This window comes from Pongo abelii, chromosome 19 (genome assembly GCF_028885655.2).
Source record: "Pongo abelii isolate AG06213 chromosome 19, NHGRI_mPonAbe1-v2.0_pri, whole genome shotgun sequence".
Lineage (NCBI taxonomy): Eukaryota > Metazoa > Chordata > Mammalia > Primates > Hominidae > Pongo > Pongo abelii.
This window is the reverse complement of record NC_072004.2, coordinates 48,106,057-48,124,582: the sequence shown is the minus strand read 5'-3', so window position 1 is coordinate 48,124,582 and position 18,526 is coordinate 48,106,057. Positions and strand designations below refer to the sequence as shown.

Below are 18,526 nucleotides of genomic sequence, written 5' to 3'. Positions count from 1 at the left end.
TTGGGGTTGCAGTCTACTCACTCCAGCCAAAGGGTCATCATTCACTGGTCACTTGGGGTTTGTTGCACAGACCCCAGGTGAAGATTCCACAGTCAAGATACTGTGATCAAAATACTGTTGGTTACTCGAAACCCATCAGTGCTTGCTTAGCCCCTGATGAATGTGTTTCATGTCTGATGCCATCCACTCTTTCTCACTCCCCAATCTACTTGACTCTACTCTTGATTTGGGAAATAGGGACATGATTGACAGCAACCCAAGCCTAGAGAGTACAGCTGCTCAGCCATAAGACCATGAAGTAACATTAATAGGTCTCATCCTATTGAGTGTGTCCTGTACTCTTAGCAATATTGAAGCTAGAGAAATGATCCCACAACATCCCACAGACACGAGCTTACAATGTCTTATGGAGTGAGAACGTTCATCCTAAGAGGCTTCAGGGAGCATCACTGCCCAGCCTGTAACAAGGCCTTATCTTGTAAATGCCCAGAGGACCAGGGAAGGGTCGGTTTCACATGCTGGCTTCACTGCAGAGCCTAGGGATTAACATATAAGGCATTCCGTGTTGGTGAAGCATTTGATCTGTGGCTGGTTTCAGCTAAGAATTATGTGGTCAAGGAGTGAGTTTCTTGTACTTAGCCACCTCCCTTGGCTGCCCTGTAATACACATGCTTATGTGTGTGGGCTGAAGTTTGCTTTTTTTTTTTTTTGGCCTGTCTTGTGTCTGAAAATCTGCAGAAAAGTTTGGAGGTGGTGGAAGCTTGAGAAGGATCATCATTTGTATTTAGTTAGTTAGCTAATACATTTATCAGGGATGTCTTTTTTGTTATTGAATTTATTATGATGAGTTCAGTATTTGTTGGCACTCTAATGTATTTAACTTGCACTATGATCCTATGAGGTAAATATTATCACTGTTTTACAAATGAAAAAGACTGAGGCTCAGAGATTATAGGTAAGTTGCTCAGTTTCATAAATTTAGAATATAGAAGAGAGAGCATTCAGATTTTGGTCTTTTCTATTCTGAATATATTACTCTTTCCACTAAGACTAGTGCCTTTCTTCAAATACAACTTTATAACAATGACTATTTTGGGAAATCACTTTTAGTTACTAATACCTTAAAAAAAAGTCTTTTATGTTTCAAGTTCCCATGAGAATTTTTTCCATATGGCTGTGCATTTTAATATAGTTATAATCGTTATATAGAAATAATTTTGTATTCTATTATCTTGACTTAACATATATGATATGCTTTTCCCAATATCACTAAATAATCATTAAAATTTATAAGATGGAAAAATAATCCATTAGGTTAACTTCTCATAATTTACTAGAACATTCTTCTATTATGAGCCACTTGTTTTTCTCAGCTTTTGCTATCATAAATAATGCTGCAGTGAAGATGTTCATACATAGAAATCCTTCTCCCAAGGCAGTGTTTTGTAGGAGAAGAAACGGGATTGGAATCAGACTGCATTTGAATGCAGATTCTCCCTTATAATAATGGTGCCATATCAGGTAAGTCACTTCGCCATTGTTCTAATTTCCTCATCAAAAACAATAAGTGTCAAAGGCTTGACTTGCAGAATTAGCAGCAGAATAACCTGCCTAGCTCAGAATAGATAGGCAATAAATTTTAGTTACACTATCCTAATTGGAAAACTCTGTAAATAGAATGTCAGAGTGCATATACTTTTGAATTTTGACACCTAGTGTAACATATCTTTTCAAAAGGGTTAGGACAACTTATGCTGTCACAAGCAATGTATAAAAGTACTGTTTTGCCACAAACCCAGAATCTGTTTTATCGTTTTTGGTGCCTGTATATATAATATAACATAATATAATATAATATAATATATAAATTATATAATTACATAATATGCTGTATATAATATATAATATTATATATATGTGTATATATATATATTTTTTGAGATGGAGTCTCACTATGTTGCCCAGGCTGGAGTGCAGTGGCATGATCTCCGCTCACTGCAACCTCTGCCTCCCGGGTTCAAGTGATTCTCCTGCCTCAGCCTCCTGAGTAGCTGGGATTACAGGTGCCTGCCGCCATGCCCAGCTAACTTTTTTGTATTTTTAGTAGAGACAGAGTTTCACCATGTTGGCCAGGCTGGTTTCGAACTCCTGATCTCAAGTGATCCACCAGCCTCATCCTCCCAAGGTGCTGGGATTATAGGCATGAGCCACCGTGTCTGGCTGGTGCCTATAATTTTGAAAGGGTAACAGGACGGGAATGAAAAGAGCCCTATGCTCTTTACTAGTGAAGATGCTGGACTATATGATCACAAAAAGTGAGTCACAAAGCTTTTGAAGGGCAGAGACTGATTAGGGCCAGCAAGGCTTATAGGTAAGCCATATCTGACTAATCAAATCCCCTTGAACCCAGGGACTGATGGGATATAAAGAATCTATTCTTGACAGGAAACATTATTTGACCTCAGCATGGGTGCTTGGTAGACATTGCAAAGCCTTCCTAACCGATGATTTTTTTTAAGGAGGATGTCATCTGATAAGAAGGCTTAACAAGATCCTCTCCCAAATTGGATTTGACATATGCCTGGCACTTGGGCAGCTGAGCCCTCCCTCCCCAGCCAGCCCTCTGCAGCTACAGCCCAGGGCAGCAGGGCTTTGTCCTGCCTGCTGTTGGCACAGCTGCTAATCCCAGGCTAATGATCAATCCTGAGGTAGCAGCAGCAGAGAGGCAGGGAGAGCCAGGGGCAGGGAGAGGGCCAGGAGGAGCCAGGTTTCCTAGGGCAGTCACAGACTGCAGCCTTCCCAGAGTTGTTCCTGGATAGGAATTAGGCCAGCGCCCTGGCTCCCTATCCTAATCTGGGCAATGCCTTAGAAAGTATTCCAGAAAGAGAGAAAAAAGTGGTTGCTGGGGCTGACTTGATGCCCATGTTTGTTTGTTCAGCCCATAAGCCCACCCTATAAGATAGGCAAGATTGGGGACTCTCCTCTCAGAACATCTCCTTAAGGTTGTTCTTGATTTTCTTTCATTTTATTTTTATTTTACTTGGGAAAAAGATTGGAGGGAAGGGGTACATCAGAGGTGATTTGTCTTGGATGTTCTATTTATTAGAACTGGATCTGAAAACCTCAAGCCAAAATATGAATTTTAGAAATACTATCCTGTACTGTCTCATCTCATCTCTCTCTCTCTCTCTCACACACACACACACGCACACACGCATATACCTAGTCATAAAATCTGTACAGTATCATGATAGATAGATAAAGAGAGAGAAAAACTTATTTTCAGTGTTACAATACCTGGACTCATGTCTAATCCACGACTGCTGTGTGATCTTGGGAAAATTATGCCTCCACATTTTTATTTTTCAGCTTAAAAAATGAGAGTAGAGTATATGAATGAGCAAGTCCTCAATGAGGAAGGCTTAATGGCCAATATACACATGAAAAGATGCAGGTTTATATAACAGTGAGACTCCGTTTAAAAGCTGTCAGGTAGCACATGTGGTGGGCATGTGTTTGGGTGTGTGTAACGTTACCAAGTGTTGGAAAGGATATCGATTAAGAGAAATTCTCATTTGTGCTTGATGAAAGTATAAACTGGCAAAACTGCATTTTTTTTGTACCCATATGAGTGAATGCTTATATGGTAAAGATAGATGATTCTCGTATTCTAAGATCTAGGAATTGTACACTTACCTTTTCCTTGGGACATACATGTACATAGAAGACATGCACAGGACTGTATACTTTTGACATTGTTTGTACATATGAAAAATCATAAACAACCCAAGTGGCAGCCCAGAAGCAGAATGGAAAACTGGATTTTGGTATATTCCTGCCATAGTATCTTACAGAGCAATGACAATGAATGAACTAGAGCTATACATATCATCTACATGCATAATCCTCAAAAAACAATTAAACAGAAAACAAAATAATAAGTTGCAGAAGTTGCCAGAAAAGATAAGAAAAGACGCAACTAACTACATGTTGCTCACAAGAAATCCACTTTAGTAGGTTAACACATAGGTTGAAAATAGACAAAATATGTTGAAAGTAAAAAGATAAGAAAAGATATTCCATGCAAACACCACTAACCATAACCAAGATATAGGGGCTAAAATAACATTAGACAAAATAAATTTCAAGATAAAGAGTATTATGGATAAGAAAAATAGCATATTTTAACATATAAGGATCAAGAAGTCAGGAAGACATAACAATTATGAATGGATATGCACTTAACAGAGTTTCAAAATATAACGAAGAAAAAAGTAACAGAACTAAAATCAAAATAGACATATCTGCTATTAGAGTTGATTTTAACACTCTTCTTAGTCATTGATAAAACAGTTACACAAAGAATCAACAATGATATGAAATATATGAATGACACAGTAAACTGCTTGGACCTAATTGGCACTTATAGAACACTAAACCCAATAACTGCAAAATGTTTTCAAATGTACAAGGAGTGTTCACCACAATACACCATATAACGTAAATATCATAAACAAGTCATAGTAAACTTCAAAAGTTTGAAATCTTATAGGGTAATAGGGTAAGTTATATGGCAGTGGCATAATTACATTTGAAACCAATAAAAGTAAATATTTTGAAATTAAACTATACATTTATAAACTATAGTTCAAATAAGAAATCACAAGGAAAAATTATAAAATATTTCAATCTAAATGATAAAGACAATTTATCATATTGCAATTTGTGAGAGCCACATCTAGGAGTACCTACAACTATATAAAAAATGCATGAACAGGATATTTATTGTAGCATCATTTGAAATTTCAAAAAATTGGAATCTGCCAGAAAGTTTCAGCAGAGCAGTTTTGTTGAATAAACTATGGCACAGTCACTCAATGGAGTATTATGTAGTTGTTGAAAATAAGGAAGATCCTTGTGAACTGATATAAAATGATTTCAAAGAGATATTTATAAGTAAAAAAAGCAAGATACAAGTGAGCATGTGTAAGAAAAAGGGTAAGTAAGGAAATATCCACATATCTGCTTATCATTACATAAAGAACATAAGAAGGATAAACTGGAAAATAGTGAAATTGGATACCTACAAAGTGTGAGGAGAGGTGGGATGGAAAAGTATGAGAAGGAGTGACACTTTTCTAATTATGTATTTTCAAATATTTGACTTTCGGATGCATGCTAATAATAAAATGTCAATATAACCCCCAAATTAAATTAAAGCCAAAAAATGTAAAGGGGAGAACCCTAAAACTGAAAGCAAACTGACAAATGAACCTAATTATATTTCAAATTAATACCACAACTAGCTGGAAGGGAATAAAGAACAAACTATTTCAAATACCTTATGAACACAACTTGTGACTACCTTCAGTTTTGGTCAGATTGGACTTGCGGTGGGGGAGAATTGAAAATAATCGATAAACTCCTTTTAGTAGGTTTGCCTATCATAGTGTTTGAGTGAAGCAATTCTGAATGTACTTTAAAATACTGTAGAACTGAACAAAAGAGTAAATGGTTTTGTTTTGCTTTGTTTTGCTTGAGACAGGATCTTACTCTGTCACTCATGCTGGAGTACAGTGGCGTGATCACAGCTTATTGCAGCCTCCACCTCCCAGGCTCAGGTGATCTTCTTCCCTCAGCAACCCAAGTAGCTGGGACTATAGGCGAGCACCACCACGCCTAGCTAATTTTTTATTTTTTTTTATTTTTAGTTGAGATGAGGTTTTGCCATGTTTTCCAGGCTGGTCTCAAACTCCTGGACTCAAGTGATCTGCCTGCCTTGGCCTCCCAAAGTGCTGGGATTACAGCTGTGAGCCAATGTGCCGAGCCAAAAGAGTAGATGTGTAAATGATATTGAGGGTCAAAGTTCTCATTGTGAAAGAAGGTATACAAACATAATATGGGACAGGAAAAGTCACAAAATAACCCTGAGGATGGATTGGAACTGGAGATATCTCTAAATATGTACATATATGTGTGTATATATGTTTAAGTGAACATATATGTATGTGCCTGCATGTATGCATATCTAGGTTTGTGCATATGTATCTTTATGTAAATATGCACGTACATATATATGTCCATGCATGTGTTTCTTAGCTCTGTTTGCTAAACAGCGAAGAAGCAAATATACTCCTGGAATAATAAGTATAAATGGTACCCATAATTTTGTCTCTACTACCATTTCTCAATTAAAGAAACTAGGACTTTTCATATTCCAGGGCTGGAACTGGGGTAAAAGATGAACCTGGAATATCTTACTATGCAAGAAAATAAGAAAGTGCTTTAAAACATGGTGGGAGGATGTCACAGGGACACAGGAACTAGCTTTAAGGAGTTCTCACTGACCAAATTTCTAAAAATTTGAACGCCAAAATGATTAAGGATAGTAATGAATGATAAATCATGGAAAAATAGAAATGCATGAATCAATATCTGTATTAGATTCATTAGGTAGGTAGACACATATATTGAGTATATAGATTAGATAGATGGATAGATAGATAGATATGATTGATAAATAGGTGCATACATACATACATGCAGACATACAGGAGAGGGGAGGTTTCTTGCTGGCATTAGAATGCTGAAGGCCAACTAATCAATATGGAAGGAGTGCTGGAGCTTTTTGGACCATTTTGTGATCATCGTGGTAAAAATGGGTAAAAATAATCAGTGGATACTGAATCTAGAGAGGGGTATTTTGATGACAGAAAGATACTTCATATACTGACAGTCAGTTAAAAAAGGAAAAATATCAATAACTATATTTTCAAAAAATTGGCAACATCTTGAACAAATGATCAAATTAACATCACCAATGAGGGAAGATGGACATTGTGTATCTCCAATTGTGATATCCTAAGATAGTGTATGACCTGAACCTAATCACAAGGAAACATTAGACAACCCAAAATGAATAACTTTCTATTAAATGGTAGAAGGGCTGTATTTTTCAAAAATGTTATTGTCATAAAAGATAAGGAAAGACTGTGGAAACATCCTAGACTATGTAAGGCTAAAGAAACCTGACAACTAGATAGGATCCTGTGCTACAGGAGAAAAAGACATTATAAAAGGCATTTTTAGGTTAAATGACAAAATTAGAATATGGATGGTATACTAGATTAAAGTATAACATAAATGTAAATGTATGAATTTAATAATTGCAGTGGTTATGTAAGAAAGTACTCCTACTCTTAGGAAACACATTGAATTATTTAGTGATAAATGTCTGCAATATATATAAATCACCTTCAAATGTTTCAGAAAATACACCCACACATATACATAGTAAGAACGAGCAAGAGAGAACTTGAAATGTCAAGAAATATTAACAGAGGTGAATCTGTACAAAGAATATTTTAGTGTCTTTTTTATTATTTTATTTTAATAACTCATTATTTTTTCTAATTATTAACTAATATCCAAATAAATAAGCAAGGGATGGAGCTAATTCAGTGCTTAGAGGAAACAAATGTTAAGTTTGAATGTTTATATTAGGAAGAAAGGTATAAATTAATGATCTAAGTTTCTGCCAATAAAGACCAAAAATAAATACAAGCAAAAAAAAAGTTAGGTAGATGAAAGGAAATAATAAAGATAACAGCAGAAATTTTTAAAAATTAAAAATAGAAAACCAAGAAATCGAGAAATTGCTTTTGGAAAGATTAATACATTTGATAAACTTCTAGCTGGACCAAAAAACAAAAAGAGGAAAAACACAAGTTATCTATAGTATAATAACATGAATTAAGAAATGAATATCATTATAAATCATACAGATGTTAAAAGGATAAAAAGAAAATACTATCATGCGAGAAAATGCTACAATTCAGATGAAATGAGCAAATGCCTTGAGAGAGTCAACTGACCAACTGTCCATAAAACTAAAACTAACACAAGATGGTATAGAAATTCAGAATAACTATACCCATGAAAAAAATTGAATTTTTAAATCGAAACATTTCAACAAATAAACTCTTGGTTCCAGTGGCTTCACAGGTGAATTCTAGCAAACATTTAGGGAGGAAGTAGTACCATCTTTCACAACCTCTTCCAGAAAATAGAGGAGGAAAAAACATGTTTTAACATCTTAACCCATTTTATGAGTTGATTTTTGATATCAAACCGTGACAAAGACATTACAAGGAAAGAAAATATTCTTCATTAACATAGATGCAAGAATCTGTAGCAAAATATTTTTCAGAAATATATAAAAAGAATACTATATCATAACCAATTAAATTTTATCTCAGGAATACAAGTTTGGTTCAACATTTAAAAATTAATCAATGTAATCTGGGTAATTAATATATTAAAGTTAAAAACGTATATGATCATCTTAATAAATGGAGAAAAGGCATTTAACAATATCCAGCACTCATTAATGACAGTAATTCTCAGCAAATTAGAATAGCCATCCTCTAACAAACTAGAATCCCAATTCTGATAGAAAGCATGTGCAAGAGTCTATTGTTAATTCTTGATGGGGAAGCCCTGAATGCTTTCCCCCTAAGATCAGAAAAAAAAGGCTAGAATGTTGAATCTTCTATTCAATATTGTATGAAGGCTCTAGCCTCTTCAATAATGCAAGGAAAACTAAAAGCATAAAGACTCAAAAGGAAGAATTTATTTCTATAAACAGAAGTTTTATTTAATTAATTCAAACTGACAGTATTCAATTTTATAAGAAAAGCCTTAGGAACGAACAAAGAAAACTCCTAGAACGATTTACATAAACTTAACAATATCTCAGACTATAAGATGCATATGGAAAATAATTTGTATTTCTACATATTGGCGGAAAGCAATAGAAAACAAAATTAAAATTTTATTCATAATTTTATAAAAATATAAAATACTTGATGATAAATTTAACAAAAGATATGTAAATCCTCTATATTGAAAACTACAAAATATTGCTGAGAAAAGTTAAAGAGGACATAAATAAATGAAGAGATATACTATATTTGTGGGTTGGAAAATTCAATATTGTTAGGATGTCAGACCTTCCCACAGCGATCCATAGCTCAACATGATTCAAATCAAAACTCCATAAGGCTTTTTAAAAATAGAAATAGATAAAACAATTCTAGAATTTATATGGAAATGCATATGACCTAGAATAGCCTAAACAATCTTGAAAAAGAAAGCTGAAGAACTCAAACTACTTGACTTCAAGACATATGAATATAAAGCTACAGTAATTAAGACAGTTAGATATTGGCATAAAGATAGACACATCAATCACTGCAGCAGACCAGAGAATACATAAATAGATACACATGTTTATGGTGAATTAATTTTTGACAAAAACAGCAGTCACTCAAAGGAAAAAGGAAAGTATTTTCAACAAATTGTGCTGAAACAACAGGATATCTGTGCAAAAAAAAAAGTGAGCCTAATCTCTGACCTCACACCACACACACCACATTTAATTAGAGAAGACTCTTAGTTCTAAATACAGAAGCTAAAATTATAAGGCTTATTGAAGAAAACAGGGAAATATGTTTACAGGATAATGAAAAATGTCTAAGACAAAACTCTGAAAACTCTGAAATAAAATAAAAAATAAATGATACATTAGACTTCATAAAAATTGAAACAAGCCAGGCATAGTGGCTCATGCCTGTAATTCCAGCACTTTGGGAGGCTGAGGCAGGAGGATTGTTTGAGCACAGGAATTTGAGACCAGCCTGGGCAACATAATGAGACCCCATCTCTGTAAATATAAAAATAAATAAAAAATTGGCCAGGCATGGTGGCACATGCCTGTGGTCCCAGCTACTTGAGAGGCTGAGGTGGGAGCGTGGCTCAAGCCTGGGAGATTGAGACTACATTAAGCCATGATAGTGCCATGGCATTTCACCCTGGGTGACTGAGTGACACTGTCCCCCTCCCCTGACTCCCCTGCAAAAAATCAAAACAAACAAAAACTCTGATCAACAAAATATATCATTGTTATAGAAAATCAATAGACTTAAGAAAATATTTTCGAAGCATATTTCTGACAGAAGACTGCTATTCAGAATGTGTAAAGAACTCTTTCAACTCAACAATAAAATGACAATTTAATACAAGTAAGCAAAAGTCTTGAACAATGAAATATCAGCTCGCAACAATGGTTGGGGAGTATGTAGAGCAAATGAAATGCCTGTCCATTACTGGAGAAAACGTAAAATAGCACAACCACTTTGGTAATTTCTTATACCGTTAAGAGGAACACTCCTTAATCCAAGAGAAATGCAAACAAATATCTACAAAAAGTACTGTATGAAAATGTTTATAGCAACTTTATTCACAATTACCAAGAACTGGAAACAGCCCCAAATACTCATGAATGGGAAAATGAATAAACAAATTGTGCTATATTCCTACAATGCGATACTACTTAGCAGTAGAAAGTAAGCATCTATTCATACATGCAATAACATAGGTGTATCTCAGAGACAGTGCTGAACCCCCTTTCCCAAAAGGAACACAAAAGGCTATATGCCATATGATTCTATTTATGTGAGGTTATAGAATGGGAAAATGTAATCTGAGGTGAGAAGGCCAAAATGAGGGTTTTCTGGGGTGTGAGGTGGCAGGAGGGGAAGAGGAGTTTGAGCAAAGGAGGAAATTTTCTGTAGATATGAGTGTTCTGTATCTTGATATGGATAGAGATACATGATGCATCCACTTTTTATTTTTATCTTTATATTTTATTATTTATTTATTTATTTATTCATTTTTGAGATGGAGTCTCACTCTGTCACCTAGGCTGGAGTGCAGTGGTGCGATCTCGGCTCACTGCAACCTCTGCCTCCTGGGATCAGGCGATTCTAGTGCCTCAGCCTCCCGAGTAGCTGGGGTTGCAGGCACCCACCACCACACACGGTTAATTTTTGTATATTTAATAGAGACAGGGTTTCAACATGTTGGCCAGGCTAGTCTCAAAGTTGGCCAGGCTAGTCTCGAACTCCTGACCTCAGTGATCCATCTGCCTCAGCCTCCCATATTGTTGGGATTACAGGCATGAGCCACCACACCTGCCTGTATCCACTTTTTTTTTAAGCATACAGTTATTATTTATGCATTTAGGTGTTTATAAAATGTATGTGAAAGTAGAATTGTAAGCTATAATTATTGATTGATGGGAGGTAGGGTATGGTGATGGCATAGGTAAATCAAGAATGGCTGAATGTCGATAATTATTGGAGCCAGGTGATACATAGGAGTTCATTAGACTATTCTGTTTACTTGCAGACGTTTGAATTTTTCCATAATAAAATGCATTCCTTAGAAAAAGCAAGCGACAGGATATATACAATGTGGTATCATTTATATAAAGTTTGAAAACATCTACAGAGACTTACATATTGTTTATAGGCATACACTTGTATAATAAATGTTAACAAAAATAATCATGGAAATCATAAACACCGAATTTGAGATTGGTGGTTACTACTGGATGGCGCAAAAGGAAAGATTCACAGGCCTTTAAAATCTTTTAAATAAAATATGTTATTAAATCATTAAATTATCCTCTGTACATTCTTAGGCTGGCATATTTCATTAAAAATGTGGGAACCCTCAAGGACCCTGGGTACTCACTTGACGTTGAGAGATGAACCGTGTGTTTGTTACTTTCAGGTAAGCACTTGACGAAGTGGTAAGCAGAAAAAGTACTGTGTGAACTGGAAAGCGTAACCAAATACAGACTTTTGGGGCAAAACAAAGAGGGGCTTCCAGATCTCTAAAGGTCTGAGTACTGTTTTGGCAACACTACATTACTAGTGGGTGGGCCTCTTGAAGGAGGGACTGAGCCTTGTATATGTATGTGTCTCTGGTACTTAAAACAATACCCGATACCTTTGGGATGCTCAACAGCCATTTACAGAGTCAATGAATAGACTTCCATGCCCGTGCTTATAAACAGCTGGGCAGGGGAACATTTAGGAAATGCTAGGATTGTTTTAATAAGTAGTAACAAGAGCTGATGTGAATTATATTTAAGGCATTTTATAAGGATTTTTGTCAGAATTAACTCATTTTATCCTAACAGCAACTCTGTGAAGTAGGTTCTATTATTATCAACCCCCTTTTACAGCTGATAAAACTGAGGGACAAAGAAGTTAAATTATTTATTCAACATCACACAATGAGTGCTAGAAGGCAAGGGATTTGTCCCCATAGCCCTTATATTTGACTACAAAACTCCATGGCTTCCTATGATCAAGTAAGTTTGGATACGAGCCCAGGCAGTGGGGAGCAGCTCTGGCTCCCCGGGTGATATTGATATACCTGGGAACAGAAGAAAGCCCAGCAGAATTCACTTAAAGGGAAGAGATTTCGAGTTGAAGGGAGACGCAGTAAAAGGAGACAACCAGGGGACAGATGGTCTTGGTTCCTGGGAGCCCTCAGCCCTCTCAGGGACGGATAGCCCTTTGGATGAGATCCATGTCTTCTGTGAGTCCTGTGTTCCCTTCTGCATTGAGGTGTCTCTTCAAAGCTCTCAGCCATTCTGGAGGGCTGGACACTCTTCTGGGCTGAGGTTGACAAAGTCTGCAGATAAGTGCTCTGGATAAATAGAGCCTGCCTTGCTCCAGTTGCCAAGCGGAATGAATAAAATGTGTTTTAATAATGAATGAGTGATTAATAGCAACTGCTTTGGAGAATTATGATGTGACGAGCCTTACCGTGCCATGGAGCTGGGTATAAATGATGCTGGAATGCATAATCGGGACGTTAGCATCTGTTAACAAACTGCATTATAAACCAGGCTCCATGATGCCGCTTATCCACACCTCCCTGACATGTTATTATAACACTTCTCTTGAGAATGGATTGAGGGGGAAATATAGTGCCTATGAATCACCAATTGATTAAAAAAAAAACAAGGAGTGGAAGAATGTTAAATTAAGGTAATGTTACACATGCCTTCTCCCTTTTCTGATACTGTTTTCAATCCTGCCCTTTGGTGGTCTGCAGGGACAATGTGTTTGCCGTTCCTGGGGTGAGAGAATGTGGCCTGGTCAGAGGAGATCACCTTGCAAAGCAGGTAGAAAATGTCTGGGAACTTGGATCCATTAGCAAATATCACGGGAATTCCCTTTGCTTTCCCAGTAAAATCCAGACCTCTCACTAGGCATGTCCCTGTGATTTGGCCCCTGTATGACCTGCCAGTCACACATACCATGTATTCTACCTTCCAGTGTTCATTCCAAGTCACACTGAACTATTTGCAGCCCTCGGAATACTATGAGATTCTCCGTCTTTTTTTCTTTCCTTTCTTTTCTTTCTTTCTTTCTTTCTTTCTCTTTCTTTCTTTCTTTCCTTCCTTCCTTCCTTCCATCCTTCCTTCCTCTCTCTTTTCTTTCTTTCTCTTTCTTTCTTTCCTCTTTCTCTCTCTTTTTCTTTCTTTCCTTCTTTCCTTCCTTCCTTCCTCCCTCCCTCTCTTCCTTCCTTCTCTTTCTTTCTTTGTTTCTTTCCTCTATCTTTTCCCTCCTTCCTTCCTTCCTTTCTCTCTCTCTTTCTTTCTTTCTCTCTTTCTTTCTCTCTCTCTTTTCTCTCTTAATGTAGCTGCTGCTCTTTCTAGAGCATCACCCTCTTTCCTCTAGCAGGCTAATCTATTGCTCATCCTCCAAAGTCCTCTAAATCCCAGTTGAATGTCACCTCCTCCACCAAACTTGCCTGCTTTTCCTCACCTTGTTCTTGCCATCAGAGCATGTATCACACAGTATCACAGGGCATCACACAGTATGGAAATCACTTATTAGTCATCTCTGTCAAGTGAGAACCCTTAGAGTTTGTCTTACCCAACTGTGCATTCCCAGAAATCACCTCTGGATGGGTATAGGGTAGAGGTTTCATAAGAGAAACAATGAGTATTCAGATGATGCAAGGCAAACTTCCAGTTGCATTTAATGTGGTTCATATACAGTCTCACCCTAATGATCTTAATTCATTCTATCTACACACAGTTACGGAGAGCCTCCTATGTTTTCTTTGAGGTGTTGCAGATAGAGCAGTGATCAAAGCGGTCTGAGCCTTTGCTTTTGTGGAGCTGACATTTTGTTAGGGAATTTTTCTGGGAAGAAGCAGCACCAGCCTGTGAGTAACTTGTCTCCCAGGGCCCTTCCCTGAGCACATTCCCCCTCATTTTTCAGATCCAACTCAAGTGTTGTAATCTTTAGAAAACCTTCCATCCCTGTTCTGGGCAAAGCTATAGTATTTCCCTGATTCTAAGATGTGCACTTTCCCATATTTTACTGTTGTTGTTGTTTTTCAATTGGGAATTTAAAATTTTGATGTCTGAACTGTGGTGTGTTCACTTGATGTGGTCAAGTTTCCTTTTTCTGCAAGCTGTTGTTAAGTCAGTAGGTGCCTTATTGTCAAGATGTCTCTCAGTTAGGAAAATAGGTGAGTACCTACGGGCTGTTCTTCCATGCGCTTTGTCTGCACAGTGACGGGCTGCTCACCTCATTGTGTCTGGTCACATATCTTTCTCCCTCACTGGACTGTGAATTCCTCAGGGGCAACCACGTCTAATTCAACCATGATTTTTCTTCAGCTCCAAACCCGCCTCTGACACCCAGTAAACACTCGCTTCTCTTGGGGACAAAAGCAATGCATGACAAAATGGAGTAAAGCTCTCCTGCTGTCCACATGATCATATCTGGTAACTTCTATTTCCTATGTATCCTTTGAAATTTACCTCCAGAACCACTCCCATAGCGGGCAGCTGAGCAAAGTTCCACCATATATTGGTGGAGTGGTCTGCCATGTTAATTCTGGGGCCTCAGATTCCTGACCTGTAAAATGGAACTGAAAATGCCCACCTCATGCAGTTTGGGGGAGGGTAAAGTGAGATACACAGTATTAATTTCTTAGGGCTGCCATAACAAAGCATAGTTGGGCCTCTGTATCCATGGGTTCCACATCGTGGATTCCATATCTGTGGATTCAACCAACTATGATAAAAAATATCTTTAAAAAACCACAAAAAAACTAATGATACAACAATTAGAAGTACAAATTTAAAAATAACTCCAATCTCTGCCTTGTCTTCACATGACCATTTTTTCTTTCTCACAAGAACATCAGCCCTGTTGAAATGGAGCCCATCCTACTCCAGTGTGACCTCACTTTAGCTTAACTGCAATGACTGATCTGCAATGACCTTATTTCCAAATAGGATCATTCTGAGGTTTGCGATTTCAACCTATCTGTTTTGGGGGACTCTATTCAACCCACAACATGTAGAGAAAGTGCTAGTAAATAATCCATCTTCTTGTCTCCCACCCCCTCCACTCCTATTTATGCCAACCCAAACTACTCTTCCTGCATCCTACCTCTTGTCTGTGCCTGTCTGATGTGTATTGCTAGGTGTCCTTTTAAGAAAGTATGCCCTCCTTTTCTAACTAGTTGGAAGCTTTGTGAAGGTAAAGAGGTAAAAGCATCCTTATAGTGTCTAAAAGACTGCTTGGCATGTCCTGAGGCCTCAATATATGCTAATGGATTGGGTAATAACAAAGGAGCAGAAAATATTGATCACATTTTCTTCCACGCTGTCCTCTCTAAAGTCCTTCCTCTGTGTGCTTAGAGAGTATTATTATTCTTATTTAAACTAGCCTCATCTTGTATGAGCTTCTAAGTAAAAATGAGTTTAGAGAGTTTGCATAAGGTCTGTAGTCATTTCTTTCTACCTTGAGGACCACTACCCTGTTGGAGGCCACCATGATCGCTCACTTGGGCAGCTGCCATAGTCCTATCTCCCTTTTTTTTTTTTTTTTTTTTTTTTTGTTGAGATGGAGTCTCACCCTGTCACCCAGGCTGGAGTGCAGTGGCGTGATCTCGGCTCACTGCAAGCTCCGCCTCCCAGGTTCACACCATTCTCCTGCCTCAGCCTCCCAAGTAGCCGGGACTACAGGTGCCCGCCACCCTGCCCGGCTAACTTCTTTGTATTTTTTTTAGTAGAGACGGTGTTTCACCGTGTTAGCCAGGATGGTCTCGATCTCCTGACCTCGTGATCCGCCTGCCTCGGTCTCCCAAAGTGCTGGCATTACAGCCACCACACCCGGCCAATCCTACCTCCTTTTAAATCCATTCTCTGCACTATGATCAATGGGATTTTTTCCATAACACTAAAATCATGGCATCATCTCTGTGTCTTTGCCATTGCCCTCTGGTTAAAATCCAGGCACCTTTGATGTCATATAATTATCTGCATGATCTGGCCCCTCCCACCTTATGGCTTACCCCTCCTGACTTCTAACTCAAGACTTAAAAGCCATATGAGCTTCTTGTGGCTACTTTAATGGATCCTGAACTCTCACCTTATAACCTTTAACTCATGCTATACCTGATGTCCTTTATCCTCCAGTCTCCTCCTCCTTTCCTGGCTAACTCCTCCATATCCTTCAAGTCACGGCTTAGAAATCACCTCCTCAGAGAGGCCTTCAAGATTGATTCAAATACTCTTCTGTGTGTTTGTTGGGGCTGGAGGGTGTACAGTGCCTGGTACTATGCCTGAGGCACAATCATTACTGGATAAATATTTGTCAAAGGTTGAATGGATGTTGTTGAAAGAGGTTGAGACACGAAGTCAGAAAGCTATGGTTAGAATTCTGTATTTTCAATTTATTTGATTTTGATCTTGGGAAAGTCAAAAACTTTTTCTGAGCTTTAGTTTGCTCATCTATAAAATGAGTATAGTAATACAAATTGGTTTCAGGGTTGATTGAAATAATATAGGCAAGGAACCTAGTACAGCGCCACATAGTAGGTGTTTATAAAATATCAGTTTCCTTTCTCTCCTCCAACCCTTCACTTTCTGTCTTATGAACCCTCCCCATCTCTAACTGCCTTTGCCTACATTATCTGTGCTGCTTTTAAAATTACATATATATAAAATTATATATATTATATATAAAATTATATATAAAATTATATATAATATTATATATAAAATTATATATAATATTATATATAAAATTATATATATTATATATTATATATAAAATTATATATATATTATATAATATATAAAATTATATATATTATATATATAATTATATATATAATTATATATATATATATAATTCACCCGCTTCTCCCCAACTCTTCTCTTGGCTGGTTCCTACCAATCTCATTTTTTCATGATTAAAATAAAGCATCATGGAAAATTAATTAATATTTGGAGATGAAAGATGCAGCACTGCCAGTCCTGGCTCTCCACTGAGTGCAAACCATTTACAATAAAACCCACCAGCTTAGCTATTAAGGAGAAAAAGAATTTATTTATCAAGCCTTTCATATTGTAGCCACCAGCCTGCCTTTGATGGCACTGCCAGCTTTATACCTCAGGTGCCGGCAAAAAGGCCAAGAGTAGCCTTGTTCTGAAGAGACTGACAGCATGAGCTCCCTTAGTCCGAGCCAGGCTGATCCACTGTGCCCACCTGGGGCTCCAGAGCTCTGTTCACCTGGCCACATTTTATCCCCCACCCTCTGATGGTCTCCCAGGGTTTGATTGCTACTGATATATAAAAGCCCTGAAATGGGATCCAGAGAACAATAGGACTAGAAGAACTCAAGAGATCATCCTGTTTAATGTTTCCATTTTATATATGGAGAAACTGAAGACCCAAGGGTGGGACATGAGTTATGAGTTGCTCAAGGCCATATCCCATGGGCTACACCTAGGACACTGAATAATCAGGTGTGCTTTCCTCCAGAAAATTTCCTCATTGTTCCTAATGCACAATCTTGCTAAATTTCTTGGCATTGTATTGAGCTATGGACCTTTGCACATTCCAGCATGAGAATCTCAAAAGGAGGGACTATATGGTTTTTCATTCCCTGTATTTGTGGAGCCAAGAACAGTGCTTTGCATGCAGTAGGGGTTTAATATTTATGAAATAAATTTACTAATTCATGAATTCATTGACACCATAATTTCCTTGAATGTGCTCTTAGATAAAGGGGATTCAGTGGAGAAATACCTGTGAGATGGGCTTGGACTCATGGACTTTGGAGACAATTTGCAAGGTTGAGCTAGATAACCTTTTCTTGAGCAATTGCTTCATGATCTCCAAAGTGACTTGCGCTGTGGAACCCAACTGAACACCCTGGGTTTGAACTGCAGCATCCTCCCTAACTGTGTAAGTGTGTGCCTTGGTTTCCCATGTATCATCCTCATCTGTCCATCATGGACGTTGTAAGAACCACATTGGATCACAATCCATTGAGGAGTCAGTGTCATGCAGCAGTTAGATGTGCCTGCTTGGGATGCAGCCTGTCTGGCTGTGGGGTCTGAGTTTGAGCATCCTGAGTTGATGCTCTGATTCAGTTAGAAATTGCCATATGAGGCATGTAGTCATGGGCTGTAGTTGTCACACAGTAGTTTTCTGTTATCACGTAAGGCTAAATGACCTAGCCAAGGTCTCAGATTAGTAAGGGCCGGTGGAAGGATTGATTGCAACTCCTCTTTATCCATCTCTGTGGTTTTTGTCCTACTGTGACTTGCTATTTGACCAGAGTA

The 18,526-nt window shown here is 37.6% G+C and overlaps 1 protein-coding gene across 2 annotated transcripts in view; it reads left to right on the top strand.

Moving 5' to 3' along the window:
• LOC129051079 (acid-sensing ion channel 2) overlaps positions 1–18,526 on the top strand; it is a 388,338-nt gene that overhangs the window by 100,599 nt on the left and 269,213 nt on the right. The window lies entirely within an intron of this gene.